Genomic DNA, 15626 nt, shown 5'->3' with positions numbered 1-15626 from the left:
CCCCACCGTCTCCGCAGTCTCCTACGCCTTCTCCGAAGTCTTCTCCGGTGCCCTTCTGCACGCTGTTTTCTTTGCTTGAGGCCCGAGGCTCCAAGGAATGACCAGGAGACACCTCCTCCATGCCACCCGGGGGCGCCTTCAACTCCTCTAGTGCCGATGAAGCTACTCGCTCCGTAGAAGCATCACCGCCAACATTCCCCGCTCCGCCTGCGCCTGCTACTCCAAAAAAACACCCTATGCTGCCGCTGCCTTCCCAGAGGAGCCCGCGAGCCGCCACTCTGCGGCCGCGCCTCAGCTCCAGGGTGGCCGAACACCAGCGCGGGAAACAAGGCGGGTGAGGAGCACCAAAAGGCTCCGAGGGCATGCGCCTCCCTCCTCCGCCCAACTCCGGGGCTCAGCGGCAGTTCCAACCTCCTCAGGAACACGCAGGAAGGATCCACAAACACAGGCACATCTCAAACGGCAAGTAACATAGCGCAAGCTGTTATCTGTAGAGAGGTGATAGAATGGACACGCGCGGCTGCTCAACTAGCAGACGCCATGTTCTCCCCCATCCAATTGTGGTCTCCAGAGGATTGTTAATACTTTTGTTAATTTCATGTCAAAGTTGGGTCTTACCATTAATTGTTCAAAAACATTTACAATGAACTGCAGAGCAGGTTCTAACAAGAAGACTAATACTCATTTTATTTACTCAAAGTCAATAGAGTGTACAAAAACTTTTTCCTACTTAGGGATTTTATTTGACCAATCAGGAACTTGGACCCAGGCTGTCAAAGCCAGAAGGCTGCTGTTAATCAAATCACTGGCAGCACTATCAAATTTTAGCAGAAAATTAGAAAGATGTTCCCCGATGGAATTGCTGCAGATTTATAGGGCGAAGTGTGTAGCAATTGCCACCTATGGAGCTGGAATTTGGGGTTACGCCAATGTAAACTCACTACAGGTTGCAGAAAATATGTTCTATAAGTTCCTTATGGCAGTACCGGATAGCACTTCAACTTATATTTGCCATTTAGAATTGGGCATGTCATATTTAGAGGACACGATTAAGATCCAGCCTATCCTCTTGTGGCATAGAGTCTGGACTGCTGATGAGACTGTTTTTAATCACCTCATATTGAAAGACGTCCTGGGGATTGATGGGGTCAAGCAAATAAAATGGCTAGAATATGTCAAAATGTTTCTATCTAAACTAGGCCACTTAGAATAGTATAACGACCTGCACACTATGTGCAATGTGCCCAGGAAAGAACTTGAGTGAAATTAGAACCATACCCGAAATGATAAAATCATCGGTCCAAGCTCATCGCATTACTTTGGCGACCCCAACTATACAACCATATATTTTGCTAACTACTGGTGATTATGACAGATTTCTGCTAACACGCTTCAGACTGGATATTTCACATTGATCCTTAAGTTTCCTTGAACAAAACTATTGGTCGAGAGTTTTAAGTAAATGTCCGTGCGATGATGTCTCTGTTCATTAATACTGAAGAGAATAGTGGTATCTGGCATAGGGAAGGCGCAATAAGAAATATTCACTGTAATTATTTGGTAAAAAACACTTTTAAACGGTGCTATAAGGTGGAGAGAACCACCCACCTCTCCTAATCAGTAGCCTATGCTACAATACAAATTAAGAACAAATCCCTAGCACACGTAATTTATCACGCTTCAGTGAATGACTCACAATTGTAACAGTGTAGATACAAAAAGATCAAGAATCAGCAGTACACAACAGGTTTCTTTAAGTTCTTCAGTCTTTAATTCTTATGACGTTTTTTTTTTTAGTCATTCAGTCATGTGACTGGTCGGAAGCCCAAAGCCGAAGCCAACACATGTTTCGACGCTTTTCGTTCTATATACATGCGACTTTTTCAAGGCTATGTGAAAGACAGACCAGAGTCACCATATGCACATCCCTAATCTTACCATGGCTCTACACATTAAAAAAACACTACCTCCACCGTGACTTTTGTAAAGCAACTGTGAATTCAATATGATTAATAATTTACATGACGCATTATGTGGTATTGCCACAATATCTTAACAAGGTTGCAATGTGTAAAATAATGTCTCAGGCACGCTTATTGTGATCTGCCCGCCTTACAATGTTATCACATATAAAGGACACCCTAGGATGTGTTATGTGTCCAATTAAATCTAATATGTGACTAATCACCACTGCTACAATTTCATACTGTTACTAAAACGACCAACAATAGACCAACGTGCCAATAGTGATTGCCCTGCCAGCCACGAAATGCTAACAGTGAAAGCATAGATCGTACCAACCTGAATTAGCTGAATTAAGTACCTCTAAAAAATAACCAAAGAAAAAGAGAAAGGGAATCCCAATTAGTAAGGATCCGATCCATTCAAGTGAGACGCATGCTTACTGCTAAGTGTAGGTTCAGTATTCACCATATACCTACTTAACGTGTGGTGTTAATTCCGACCCACATCGATCCTCCAGTGGGGGTATATACAATTTTTTCTCATGAGAGTGTAGCAGTGTCCATTCAATATCTGGTGATTCGTGTCCCCAACTGAAATAAATATGGAAGAAGCAGCTAGAATCCATCACTTGATATCTGTCCTGTGGGTACTGTTCCTATAGCAACCTAGTTATGGCCACCATATATCCGTCAAAAAGCATCTAGACTGTCTATTGTCGATAAAGTAATGTGTCTAAGCTGACCATAATATTGAGTAAATATTTGTATGTATAAGTGACATACAACTTTTAAAAGAGACACGTCAGTAAAGATCCCCTAATGAAATATATGCAATATAGTCAATTATACTCTCCTATTCTGGACGATTTTCGTTCCGTACAAGCGCTTAAGCCTATCGCTTCTACTAGTTATTCCGGTCCTAAGCTATCGCAAGATAATCTCTTCGCATGCAAGTTCTATAGTTCAGTCTGAGCAGAGTACAGTAATCAGCCCCTCACGCGGTAAACTCCGTAGTGAAAGCTAAGCTCTTCTATTGTCATACGCAGACGCTTTTGGTTAAAACACTTGCATGAGCCTCTTACCATATGTAATGATGCCATAAACTCGTCCCCTCACTGCCCCCACACGCCGATTGCCTCAAGAACGAGGGAGAGTGAAAGTGCGGGCAGTCAATTTGAACCTGCTTCCGTGTCACGTGATCTCAAAGAGCAAATCTCGTCAGTGTTAATACTGAAATTTCGGTGCCATCTTGTAATAGTCAAAGTCCCGGTATAGCTCAATATCCCGCATAGGATAAGTGTGTTCCATGAATATAACCAAAGTGCCCTGATAATTGGCAGATTTCATTATGCGGCCATGCCGACAGAGGTCTAATACTGACTCCTCTGAAAAGTAATTGAAGCGTCATCAATCCCGCTAATATTCATATTGGTCATAATCTGAAAAACACACCCTTCTATATTATGAAGCTACTCTGGGCCATTTCAGAATGATTATATATACAAAAATTCCTATTCGTGTATGTGGATACATAACCTTATCTCGTAAGAATAAGTGTAATCTATCACGGCGGCTATACTTTTATCAATCGCCCATCAGTCCGCCATCATGTAAGGGTGATCTAAGTCTGAAAAACCACATAGCTGCCCCCAAAGGGACTCAAATTTCTATGCGAGTGCGACCATACACGTGAGTTCAAAAATTCCAAACCATGTCTACTCTCGTGTCAGAACCATCTTCCTCGTACCGTATTCATATTAATTTATATCCTTTACGCATCTCAAGGATCCCTTTCCCTTATGTCTAATAATACAACAATGGTGATATTTTATTATGTGTGGAGAATAACCATCAACTCAAACACAGATCTATGTCAATCTAATGTCCCACCATCCCATTACGCATATTGATACATAGTTATGATATGTATAATATTGGCAATACAGCTATGCTAATGTGAGCGATTGCTTCATTTAGTCAATGCTCCACTTGGAATAAGCATCTCCCTTACCCACATAATGATACAAGTTCAGTACATGAATAGCATATATTTCTACATAAATCATCATAGTTCTCAAAACATTACATGATACAGAATTTCAAAGGAACACATACTCATTGTAATAATCACACTCTCCTTAGAATAATTTCTGTCAGTCTTAGTATGTGGGGAGCCCCCTTAATACTATCTGGTGCCTAAGAAGTAATGTAACTCCTGGTCAATATTCAAACCTAACTCAGTTGCACGTAATCTCAAAATCCAAGTCGCCTCATTCCTCCTCAACATGAGTTCACGATTGCCCACGGGTTTCTAGATACAGAACTATACACTTGAGAGGGCAAGATACATAGCTGACTCTTTTGGAAGGCGACTGCAAGTAATTCTATACTACACGCCACTAGTGCACACCCAATACATCAAATCAAAGCAATCCCATATGGAGAGCTTATTCGAGCTAGGCGCAACTGTAGCCAGGACACAGAATTTGAAGAGTGTGCAGATACCATGTTAAAACGGTTTAAGAGAAGAGGCTATGACAACCAAGTTCTGGACTCTGCCAGATCACGAATTAGCAAGATCAACAGACAAGACACCTTGCGGGAAAAGAAAAAACAACATACAAAAAAAGATGATAAAATAAGACTTATCACTAATCACAATACATTATCGAAAACACTGGTGAAGAGCCTGAATAGGCACTGGCATATACTAAGGGGGTATACCTCTTTGAGTAACTGTATTAGAACCAGACCTGACATTACTTATAGAAGAGGCATATGTCTGAGGAACTTATTGAGTCCCAGTTATCGCATCCCAAAAAGACAAAATGATTGGCTCACTACAGGGACTGCTGGTTTCTATAGATGTGGGCACTGTTTAGCGTGCAAATGGCCAAACCATGGTATTAAAGAGTTTATAGGCCCTGGTGACAAACGGTACTACATAAGAACTAAAAAAAACTGCTCCTCCAAATATGTGGTGTACATAATTGAGTGCAGATGCCATCGAAAATATGTAGGAAACACTAAGAGAAAGAATGGGAGAACACATCAGGGCAGTGAAACAATATGATCAAAGATACCCAATCGCTGCACACATTTGCCAATGTAAATCCTAGGGCAAAAATAAAGACTTTAGATTTTATGGAATTGCACTAACACAGAGACACCCGCGAGGGGGCAATCGCAAACTCATGTTGATGAGGAATGAGGCGACTTGGATTTTGAGATTACGTGCAACTGAGTTAGGTTTGAATATCGACCAGGAGTTACATTACTTCTTAGGCACCAGATAGTATTAAGGGGGCTCCCCACATACTAAGACTGACAGAATTTATTCTAAGGAGAGTGTGATTATTACAATGAGTAGGTGTTCCTTTGGAATTCTGTATCATGTAATGTTTTGAGAACTATGATGATTTATGTAGAAATATATGCTATTCATGTACTGAACTTGTATCATAATGTGGGTAAGGGAGATGCCATTTCCGGGAGGAGCATTGACTAAATGAAGCAATCGATCACATTGGCTTAGCTGAATTGCCAAGATTATACATATCGTAACTATGTATCAATATGCGCAATGGGATGGTGGGACATTAGATTGACATAGATCTGTGTTTGAGTTGATGGTTATTCTCAACACATAATAAAATATCACCATGGTTGTATTATTAGACATTAGGGAAAGGGATCCTTGAGATGCGTAAAGGATAGAAATTAATATGAATACGGTATTAGGAAGATGATTCTGACACGAGAGTAGACATGGTTTGGAATATTTAAACTCACGTATATGGTCGCACTTGCATAGAAATTTGAATCCCTTTGGGGGCAGCTATGTTGTTTTTCAGACTTAGATCATCCTTACATGATTGCGGACTGATGGGAGATTGATAAAAGTTTTGCCGCCGTGATAGATTACACTTATGATTACAAGATAAGGTTATGTATCCACATACAAGGATAGGAATTTTTGTATATATAATCACTCTGAAATGGCCCTGAGTAGCTTCATAATATAGAAGGGTGTGTTTTTCAGATTATGACCAATATGAATATTAGCGGGATTGATGACGCTTCAATTACTTTTCAGAGGAGTCAGTATTAGACCTCTGTCGGCATGGCCGCATAATGAAATCTGCCAATTATCGGGGCACTTTGGTTATATTCATGGAGCACACTTATCCTATGCGGCATATTGAGCTATACCGGGGCTTTGACTATTACAAGATAGCGCCGAAATTTCAGTATTAACACTGACGAGATTTGCTCTTTGAGATCACGTGAGAAGCAGGTTCAAATTGACTGCCCGCACTTTCACTCTCCCTCATACTCGAGGCAATCAGCATGCAGGGGCAGTGAGGGGATGAGTTTATGGCATCATTACATACGGTAAGAGGCTCATGCGAGTGTTTTAACCGAAAGCGTCTGCGTATGACAATAGAAGAGCTTAGCTTTCACTACGGAGTGTACCACGTGAGGGGCTGATTACTGTACTCTGCTCAGACTGAACTATAGAACTTGCATGCGAAGGGATTATTTTGCGATAGCTTAGGACTGGATTAACTGGTAGAAGCGATAGGCTTATGCGCTTGTACGGAACGGAAATCGTCCACGTATTAGAATAGGAGAGTATAATTGACTATATTTCTTATATTTCATCAGGGGATCTTTACTGACGTGTCTCTTTAAAAAGTTGTATGTCACTTATACATACAAATATTTAATCAATATTATGGTCAGCTTAGACACATTACTTTATCGACAACAGACAGTCTAGATGCTTTTTGACGGATATATGGTGGCCATAACTAGGTTGCTATAGGAACAGTACCCACGGGACAGATATCAAGTGATAGATTCTAGCTGCTTCTTTTATATTCTTCCATATTTATTTCAGTTGGGGACACGAATCACCAGATATTGAACGGACACTGCTACACCCTCATGAGAAAAAATTGTATATACCTGCGCCGGAGGATCGATGTGGGTCGGAATTAACACCACACGTTAAGTAGGTATATGGTGAATACTGAAACTACACTTAGCAGTAAGCATGCGTCTCACTTGAATGGATCGGATCCTTTCTAATTGGGATTCCCTTTCTCTTTTTTTTTGGTTATTTTTCAACTAATTCAGGTTGGTACGATCTATGCTTTCACTGTTAGCATTTCGTGGGTGGCAGGGCACTCACTATTGGCACGTTGGTCTATTGTTGGTCGTTTTAGTAACAGTATGACATTTTAGCAGTGGTGATTAGTCACATATTAGATTTAATTGGACACATAACACATCCTAGGGTGTCCTTTATATTTGATAACATTGTAAGGCGGGCAGATCACAATAAGTGTGCCTGAGACATTATTTTAGACATTGCAACCTTGTTAAGATATTGTGGCAATACCACAGAATGGGGCATGTAAATTATTAATCATATTGAATTCATAGTTGCTTTACAAAAGTCACGGTGGAGGTAGTGGTATTTTAATGTGTAGAGTCATGGTAAGATTAGGGATGTACATATAGTGACTCTGGTCTGACTATTGTGAGAAGTTGGCCTGATATATGATGTCACTAGTTCTAGTGTACACCCTGTATCAGTCCAAACAACCCTTATGGTGATTGGTTGTAAAGTCAATCTTATAGACCAGCTATCCTAGTGGTAGCATGGACAAGAGCAGTCGTAGGCTAAACTCTGTATGGCATGTGAAGCCAGCTGTTATACCATTACAATCCCTTGAATACCAAATGAAAGGACACCACACCATATATATATAAAATTGGAATGTATTTATTCTAACATATACCCTCAGCACTCTTTATGAGTTCAGAGGTCTAAGCACAACAATTTCTTAAGTAGCATACGTTAAGTTACAAAGGAAAATACAGTTAGGCCCAGGGGCCACGCAAACCATATACTAAGAAAGTGGTTTAAGTACCACGTCACAAACAGGGAGTAGGCCTAGGGCATAGGGAATCATTGGGGCTACACTACCCTACCAATAGTTAGGAAGTGGGAGGCCCACGGGAAGCGTGTGCAGTGTGGAAACACGCACGGGGGTTACATTAAAGTCAATGGGAATGTAACAGTTAGAAATAGGAAGAATAAGGACACTTCCGAAATAACTAGGAGGAAGCAACTAAAGACTTAGACACTTGGATAGTCAATATCCACTGGAGCACCGGAGTACTCGCGTTACCTCACCCACATGAGACGGGTGCATAGGTGGGAAGATGTGTCGGGTGTCGTCGCTGGATCCTATGGATGGCTAAAGAACAGATGCTGGCAGGCGGCCAGGAGGAAGATGTCCGGTGGATCCAAGGGTGGATCTTGAAGGAAGAACACCTGCAAGCAGAGGGGACAAAGTCTGGGTCACTAGCCAGTGATCGTGTGGAACCAGGAAGGAACCAGGCGATGTCGTGCAGAACACAGGTGATGTCTTGAAGCTTGTCTCTGCAGCTGCGTGGACCAGGAGGCGTCGAGGACAACCAGAACCAGGGTATGAGCTGTCCCACAAAGGATCTTGCTGCTGGCAGAGTTGACGTCCCGATTAGAGTCAAAAAGCCTTGGCAAAGGCAACCCACGCGGAAATAGAAATTTGCTTCAGGTGCAGACTAGGAAGGTCTGAGGTGCTTCTCTTTCACAGGGAAGCAAGGGCCAGTCTGGAGGAGCCAAACCCGTAGTGAAAAGTTAAGGGTTCGTCGTCACTGAGCCTACTAGCCAACAGGCAAGCAACCGGACAGACGCGTTGAGCCGGAAAATGCAGAAGGGCCCCACTCAGAACTCGTGGAGTGTGGAGGGCTGATCTTCGGTGCAGATGGTGCTCGGGGTTGGGGCTTCTCAATCCCCAGAGCACAACTTCAAGGATGCCTCAGAAGCTGTGCTGGAAGCTACTCGTCAATTTTCCCAGGTAGCCAGTCCCACGTCTCTCGTCGCCTCCACGGATCTCAGCTTGGCTGTGGGTGTGGATCAGGGTCAGAGAAGTCTGGAGGTCAAGGTGCTGGTCGGGCTCTGCAGTCGGTTCCTCGTAGAACTTAGGCAAAGCAAATGGCAGGTCGCTTGTTGGTGCCTGTTTGCACAGGGTGGCCAATCCTTGGCCACAAGGGAGATTCTTCAGTCTTCTTGTCGTCGAATGTCGAAGGTCCAGAGTTTCGTGTCTAGTTTCAGTTCAGGATAATCCAAAGTCCTAGGGACTCAGCTCCCACTCTTATACTAATCTGGGGAGCTGGGTTACCTGCTAGGTCCCTCCTATGGGTGGGACCAGGGAGGGGGGTGGTTACACCCCCTTCCCTTTGTCCAGTTTCGCGCCAGGACTGGGGCTGGAGTGCCCCAGCACCGGATTGAACCGGACTATGCATGGGACACCTTGTGTGCCCCAGGCAGTGTCTCGTTTCTTTCATCCCTCCCTGCCCCAATACACTAAGCCCTGTCTAGGGTGGTGCTAGCACCTCCCAAGGCAGGAAACCTATTGTCCAAGCCTCTCTCGCTGGAAGGACTCCCAGCAGCAGGAGGTCAGACTTGTGTCTGTGGCAGCAGCATCCATTTTGTGATGCTGGGGCTCTGGTTAACTTTAACCGGGTAGTAGGTCTTCAACATGTCTTCTCCCTCTAGAAGGGGGGAATACTATCCTCATCGCCAGAAATGGGGCGGGGGTAGTATTCCAAAGTGTTAGACACCTTACATGATATGTTTTGATAAAGCCAAACCATAGTTACCATAACCGCGAGGATTATAAGGCACTTTAAGAGTATATGGTAGGCGATATCATAGACCAGCTATAAGGACATGGTTCCAAAAGCTGCAGACAGGCTCAGCTCATGCTAGAGCACCATCTCACATGTTACCAAGCACTCTGCCTTCAGGATTGTTAAGGCCTGCCATAGGAGTGGCTGAAAGGTTACCCATGTGTCTATATATAAGGGAGGTATAGGGATACTATACCTAAGCAAGGGGGGATTACACGACCTTGCCCCAGCTGAGTGATCAGCCAGTTGTGTCATGATGGGAGGCCAGCCAGGGGTGGCATAATACATGCTGCAGCCCCTGGTAGGCCTAGGGTACACCCATGCCCTGGGTACCTAAGGTACACTGTACAGGGCCCTATAAGGTGATCCTTACCAATTGGGTTATGTACCTAAAGTACATAGTATGAATTTAGAGAGAGAACAGCTGGGCTGTGGGGCTGATTAGCAGGCCCACAGCCACATCTAAGTCGAAAACCAGTGAAGCAAAATCAAAAAGTGGGGGTGACCATAGGAAGCAGACCCTACTCTCCTACACAACCCCCCCCCCAAACTTAGGGACATAAAACTAACCTTGACCAGTTGAGTCTTCGTGTTCTAAGTGGAAATATCTGGAGAGTCCATCTGCATTGGCATGGTCAGTCCCAGGTCTATGTTCCACTGTGAAGTCCATCCCCTGTAGGGAAATGGACCACCTAAGAAGTTTGGGATTTTCACCCTTCTTCTGATTTAGCCACAAGAGGGGCTTATGTCTGTCTGAATCTTGAAGTGAGTGCCAAACAGGTATGGCCTCAGCTTCTTCAGGGCCCAAACCACAGCAAAGGCCTCCTTCTCAATAGCTGACCAACGTTTCTCTCTAGGGGTCAGCCTTCTACTAATAAAAGCAATGGGCTGGTCTTGACCATCTATATTCAGTTGTGAAAGAACAGCTCCCACACCCAACTCAGAAGCATCTGTTTGGACAATGAATTCTTTGGAGTAATCTGGACTTTTCAGAATAGGTACAGTGCACATGGCCTGCTTCAGGTCATCAAATGCCTTCGGACAGCTTACTGTCCACTGAACTTTCTTTGGCATTTTCTTGGAGGTCAAGTCATTAAGTGGTGTCACAATGGACCCATAGTTCTTAACAAACTTTCTGTAGTACCCAGACAGGCCCAAGAAAGCTCTGACCTGTGTCTGGGTAATTGGAGGAGTCCAGTCCTTTATGGTCTGGATCCAGTGGTTGAACCTGACCCCCACCTATTAGGTGGCCTAGGTACACAACCTTGCTCTGCCCTATCTGGCACTTGGTGGCCTTGATAGTGAGGCCTGCCTTTTGCAGGGCCTCTAAAACATTCCTCAGGTGGACCAGGTGATCCTCACAGGTGGAGCTAAAGACAGCAATATCACCAAGATAAGCTGCACAGTAGTCATCCAGGCCTGTAAGGACTTGATTCACCAACCTTTGGAAAGTGGCAGGTGCATTCTTCAAGCCAAAGGGCATTACCACAAATTGATAATGTACTCCTGGGGTTGAGAAAGCAGTTTTGGCCTTTGCACTCTCAGCTAGTCTGATTTGCCAGTAGCCTGCTGTCAGGTCAAATGTGCTCAAAAACTTGGCAGCTGCCAATCTGTAAATGAGCTCATCTGCCCTATGTATTGGGTGGGCATCTGTCCTAGTGACAGCATTGAGGCCTCTGTAATCCACGCAAAACCTCATCTCCCTCTTACCATCTTGGGTGTGAGGTTTTGGCACAAGAACTACAGGACTAGCCCAAGGGCTCTCTGAAGGTTCAATGACTCCCAGCTCCAACATCGTTTGTACCTCAATCTTTATGCAGTCCCTGACATGGTCAGGTTGCCTGTAGATTTTACTCTTCACAAGCAGACTGTCACCAGTGTCCACCTCATGGGTGCACCAGTTTGTCTGACTTGGGGTCAGAGAGAACATATGTCTATAGGCCTTTAGAAATTGTCTGCAGTCCTGTTGCTGATGGTTAGTGAGGCTGTCAGAGAAGACCACACCATCAACTGAACCATCATCAGGGTTCTGAGTCAGCAGGTCTGGGAGAGGTTAACTCTCTTCCTCCTGCCCCTCATCTGTAGCCATGAGCAAGCTCATGTCTGCCCTGTCAACATATGCCTTTAACCTGTTGACATGAAGCACCCTGTGGGGGATTCTGGGAGACCCAAGGTCCACCAAGTAGGTGACTTCTCCCTTTTGTGCAACAATAGTGTGGGGTCCAGACCATTTGTCCTGGAGTGCTGCTGGGGCCACTGGCTCCAACACCCACACTTTCTGTCCTGGCTGGTACACAGTCAGCACAGCCTTTTGGTCATGCCAAGCTTTTTGGAGTTCTTGGCTTGCCTCAAGGTTTTTAGAAGCCTTCTTCATGTACTCTGCCATCCTTGAGCGGAGGCCAAGCACATAATCTACTATATCAAGCTTGGGTTGTCTGAGAGGTCTCTCCCATCCTTCCCTTACTAGACATAGGGGTCCCCTCACAGGATGCCCAAACAAAAGTTCAAAAGGGCTGTAGCCAACCCCCTTTTGTGGGACCTCTCTGTAAGCAAACAGAAGGCAGGGTAAAAGGATGTCCCATCTTTGCCTAAGCTTGTCTGGTAAACCTTTTATCATCCCTTTTAGGGTCTTGTTGAACCTTTCCACAAGCCCATTGCATTGTGGGTGATAGGGGGTAGTGAATTTGTAGTTAACACCACACACCTTCCACATTGCAGTTAAATATCCTGACATGAAGTTGGCACCTCTGTCAGAGACAACCTCCTTTGGAAACCCCATTCTGGAGAACACTCCAAGTAGGGCCCTTGCCACAACAGGAGCTGTTGTGGTCCTCAGGAGTATAGCTTCTGGGTACCTGGTGGCATGGTCCACTATCACCAGTATGAATCTGTGCCCAGATGCTGTTTGGGGGTCCATTGGTCCAACAATGGCTATCCCCACTCTCTCAAAGGGAACCCCCACCACTGGTAGTGGTATCAGGGGGGCCTTTGTGGTGCCACCTGATTTGCCACTGGCTTGGCAGGTGACACAGGAGCGACAAAACTCCTTGGTATCTTCTGACATGTGAGGCCAGTGAAAGTGAGGGACAAGCCTGTCCCAAGTCTTATTCTGGCCTAAGTGTCCTGCAAGGGGAATATCATGGGCCAAGGTAAGAAGGAAGCCTCTGAAACTCAATGGTATGACCAACCTCCTGGACGCACCAGGCTTGGGGTCTCTAGCCTCTGAGTACAGCAGCCCTTCTTCCCAATACACTTTATGGGTACCTTGAGCATTCCCTGCAGCCTCAGCAGCAGCTTGCTGTCTGAGGGGTTCAAGAGAAGGACAGTCTATTTGTGCCTGCCTCAGATCTGCCCTTGAAGGTCCCCCTGTCCCAAGAAACTCAACCTGGTCAGGTTCCAGTTCTCCTAGGACAGTTCCTTCAGGGCTCTCAGAATCATCCTCCTGTGAGGGCTGATTCTCTACCTGAGGCAGGGGGGAAGGCACAGCCTTAACCCTACTGCTCTTTCTCTTGGGTTGTGTCTGGTCCATTGTCCCAGGATCCAGCACTTGTTCAGTGTTGCATTTTTTTGCCTGTGACCTAGTCACAGCAAGGACATGTGCATCTATTCCCAGCATTTCTGCATGGGTCCTATACTCCACTTCAGCCCAAACTGAAGTTTCAAGGTCATTTCCCAACAGACACTCTACAGGAAGGTCTGAACTTACCACAACTTTCTTGAGGCGAGTTACCCCTCCCCAGGAGAAGTTAAGAATTGCCACACTATGGGAGGTAGTGGCATTGCTAGCGTTGGTCACTAGGTAATTCTCACCTAGCATGATCTGTCCAGGGTCCACAAAGGCAGGAGTCACCATTGTGCCACTAGCACCTGTGTCCCTGTAGGCCAGAGCCATCCTATGGTTGATTAAAGGAGTCTGTCTGTACTTGCCCAGGTTACCGGGGCTCACAGTAGAGGACAAAGCTATGTCCCCATCACAGATCAGAACAGCCTGAGTTGGTATTCTGACTAGGCCAGAATCCACTTCAGTTCCCAGGGTTAACCCTATTCCACCACTTACAGCTGGACTAGGGGGTACAGTTGCCTTAGGGGCAATGGTGGCTGGGGGCTTGTCCTTTTTGGTGCATTCACTATACCAATGGGAATTGGACTTACAATAGTTACACCAAGATTTCTTTTGGCCATCTTTCTTTTTATCCTTTTTGGGACCACCCTCCCCCTGAGCCTTTTGGGGGCCTGGTGAAGACTTCTGGTCTTTTGCTTTCTGCTCATTACCCTTCTGGTCTGCCTTTTTCTGATCACCGCCCTGGTTCTGGTTTTTCTGCTTAACTCTAGTCCTGACCCACCTATCTGCCTTCTTTCCCAATCCTTGGGGAGAAGTTAGGTCAGAGTCAATCAACTGTTGATGCAGCAGCTGGTTTTAAAAGTTGTTAAGGATTTGTTCTCTCATGATCAAATTATACAATCCTGTATAGTCCTTAACCTTACTACCCAATAACCAGCCTTCCAAAGCCTTAGTGGCATTATCTACAACGTCAGTACAGTCCTGAGTCTGTGTCTTCTGGGTTTCCCTGAACAACAACCTGTATTGTTCAGTGGTTAGGCCAAACCCATCAATCAGAACACTCTTCAGGACAGTGTAATTGTCAGCATCCTCATCACTAACTGTGAGGAGCTTGAATCTACCTTTCTCAGAGAAGGAGAGCCACAAGATAGCTGCCCACTGACTTTGGGGTACCTGCTGTACTTTGCAAGCCCTCTCGAAAGCAGTTATCCATTTGTGGATGTCATCCCCGCACTTGTAGGGAGGGACAATCTTGCTCAGGTTTCTATTGTCATAGGTCCTGTCTCTATCCTTAGGGATAGTGCTGCCACCAGTGGGTTCTAACCCACTTAACTTTTGCTCTCTGGCCAGAGCAAGTCTCTCTTTGGCAAGGGCAAGTTCTTCCCTTTCAATCCTCAGATTGACTTCCCTCATTCTGGCCTTATGCTCTTTTCTCTGTGGAGAAGTCATTCCCCTGTGAGAAGAGGCATTGGAGCCATTAGAGATATGGGAGTGGATAGATTCCCTGGAAGGGGATCTTCCTCTCCTATTTCTCTGGTTAAGTCCACTTGAGGGTCTGAATGGGGGGCCCCATTCTGACTCCCATGTAGGCTTAAGTTAGCCTGGCTAAGTCTTCTAACTTGGACCTGGCTGTCTACCTCATCTCCTGAAGTCCCTTCTTACTCATCTTGATCAGTATTGTGAGGGGAGTCTTCTGTGGAGGGCAGACCCTCATTTGTACCTAAGGTACCATCCTGGGAGGCTCTCTGAGCATCATACTCTTCTAAGATCTCCACTAGATAAATGAGAGTAGGGTTGGAACCCTGTTTTAACTTTCTGGAGGTACACAATTGTCTCATCTCCTGAAAAGTTAGGGCATCATATCTAGAGGGTATCTTTCTAGGATATCCCCCTCCTGAGAGAGAATCATCTTGATCTCCTCTCAGAGACATGATCTAGTGAGGGTGTGGTGTGTGCACCTACCTACACTAGTTGTATCTACTAAAACCTCTCTAGTAGTTGTAGTTAGGGTGTGCTAGGCCCTTCAACCTACAACAACTAAGTTCAGTAGAACTTAAGTATTCTAAGATTTTGTTTTATATGTACCTTACAGTACCTAATGTGATCTTTCACTTTGATATCTCAAGACTATAATGGTATCACAACAGCAAGCTCAGATCCCAACCGCTGCTCACCAATGTGAGAAGTTGGCCTGATATATGATGTCACTAGTTCTAGTGTACACCCTGTATCAGTCCAAACAACCCTTATGGTGATTGGTTGTAAAGTCAACCTTATAGACCAGCTATCCTAGTGGTAGCATGGACAAGAGCAGTCGTAGGCTAAACTCTGTAAGGCATGTGAAGCCAGCT

This window comes from Triturus cristatus, chromosome 1_2, assembly GCF_964204655.1.
Source record: "Triturus cristatus chromosome 1_2, aTriCri1.1, whole genome shotgun sequence".
NCBI classification, from domain to species: Eukaryota; Metazoa; Chordata; class Amphibia; order Caudata; family Salamandridae; genus Triturus; species Triturus cristatus.
The sequence above is the reverse complement of the archived record's forward strand: the minus strand, read 5'-3'. Positions refer to the sequence as shown.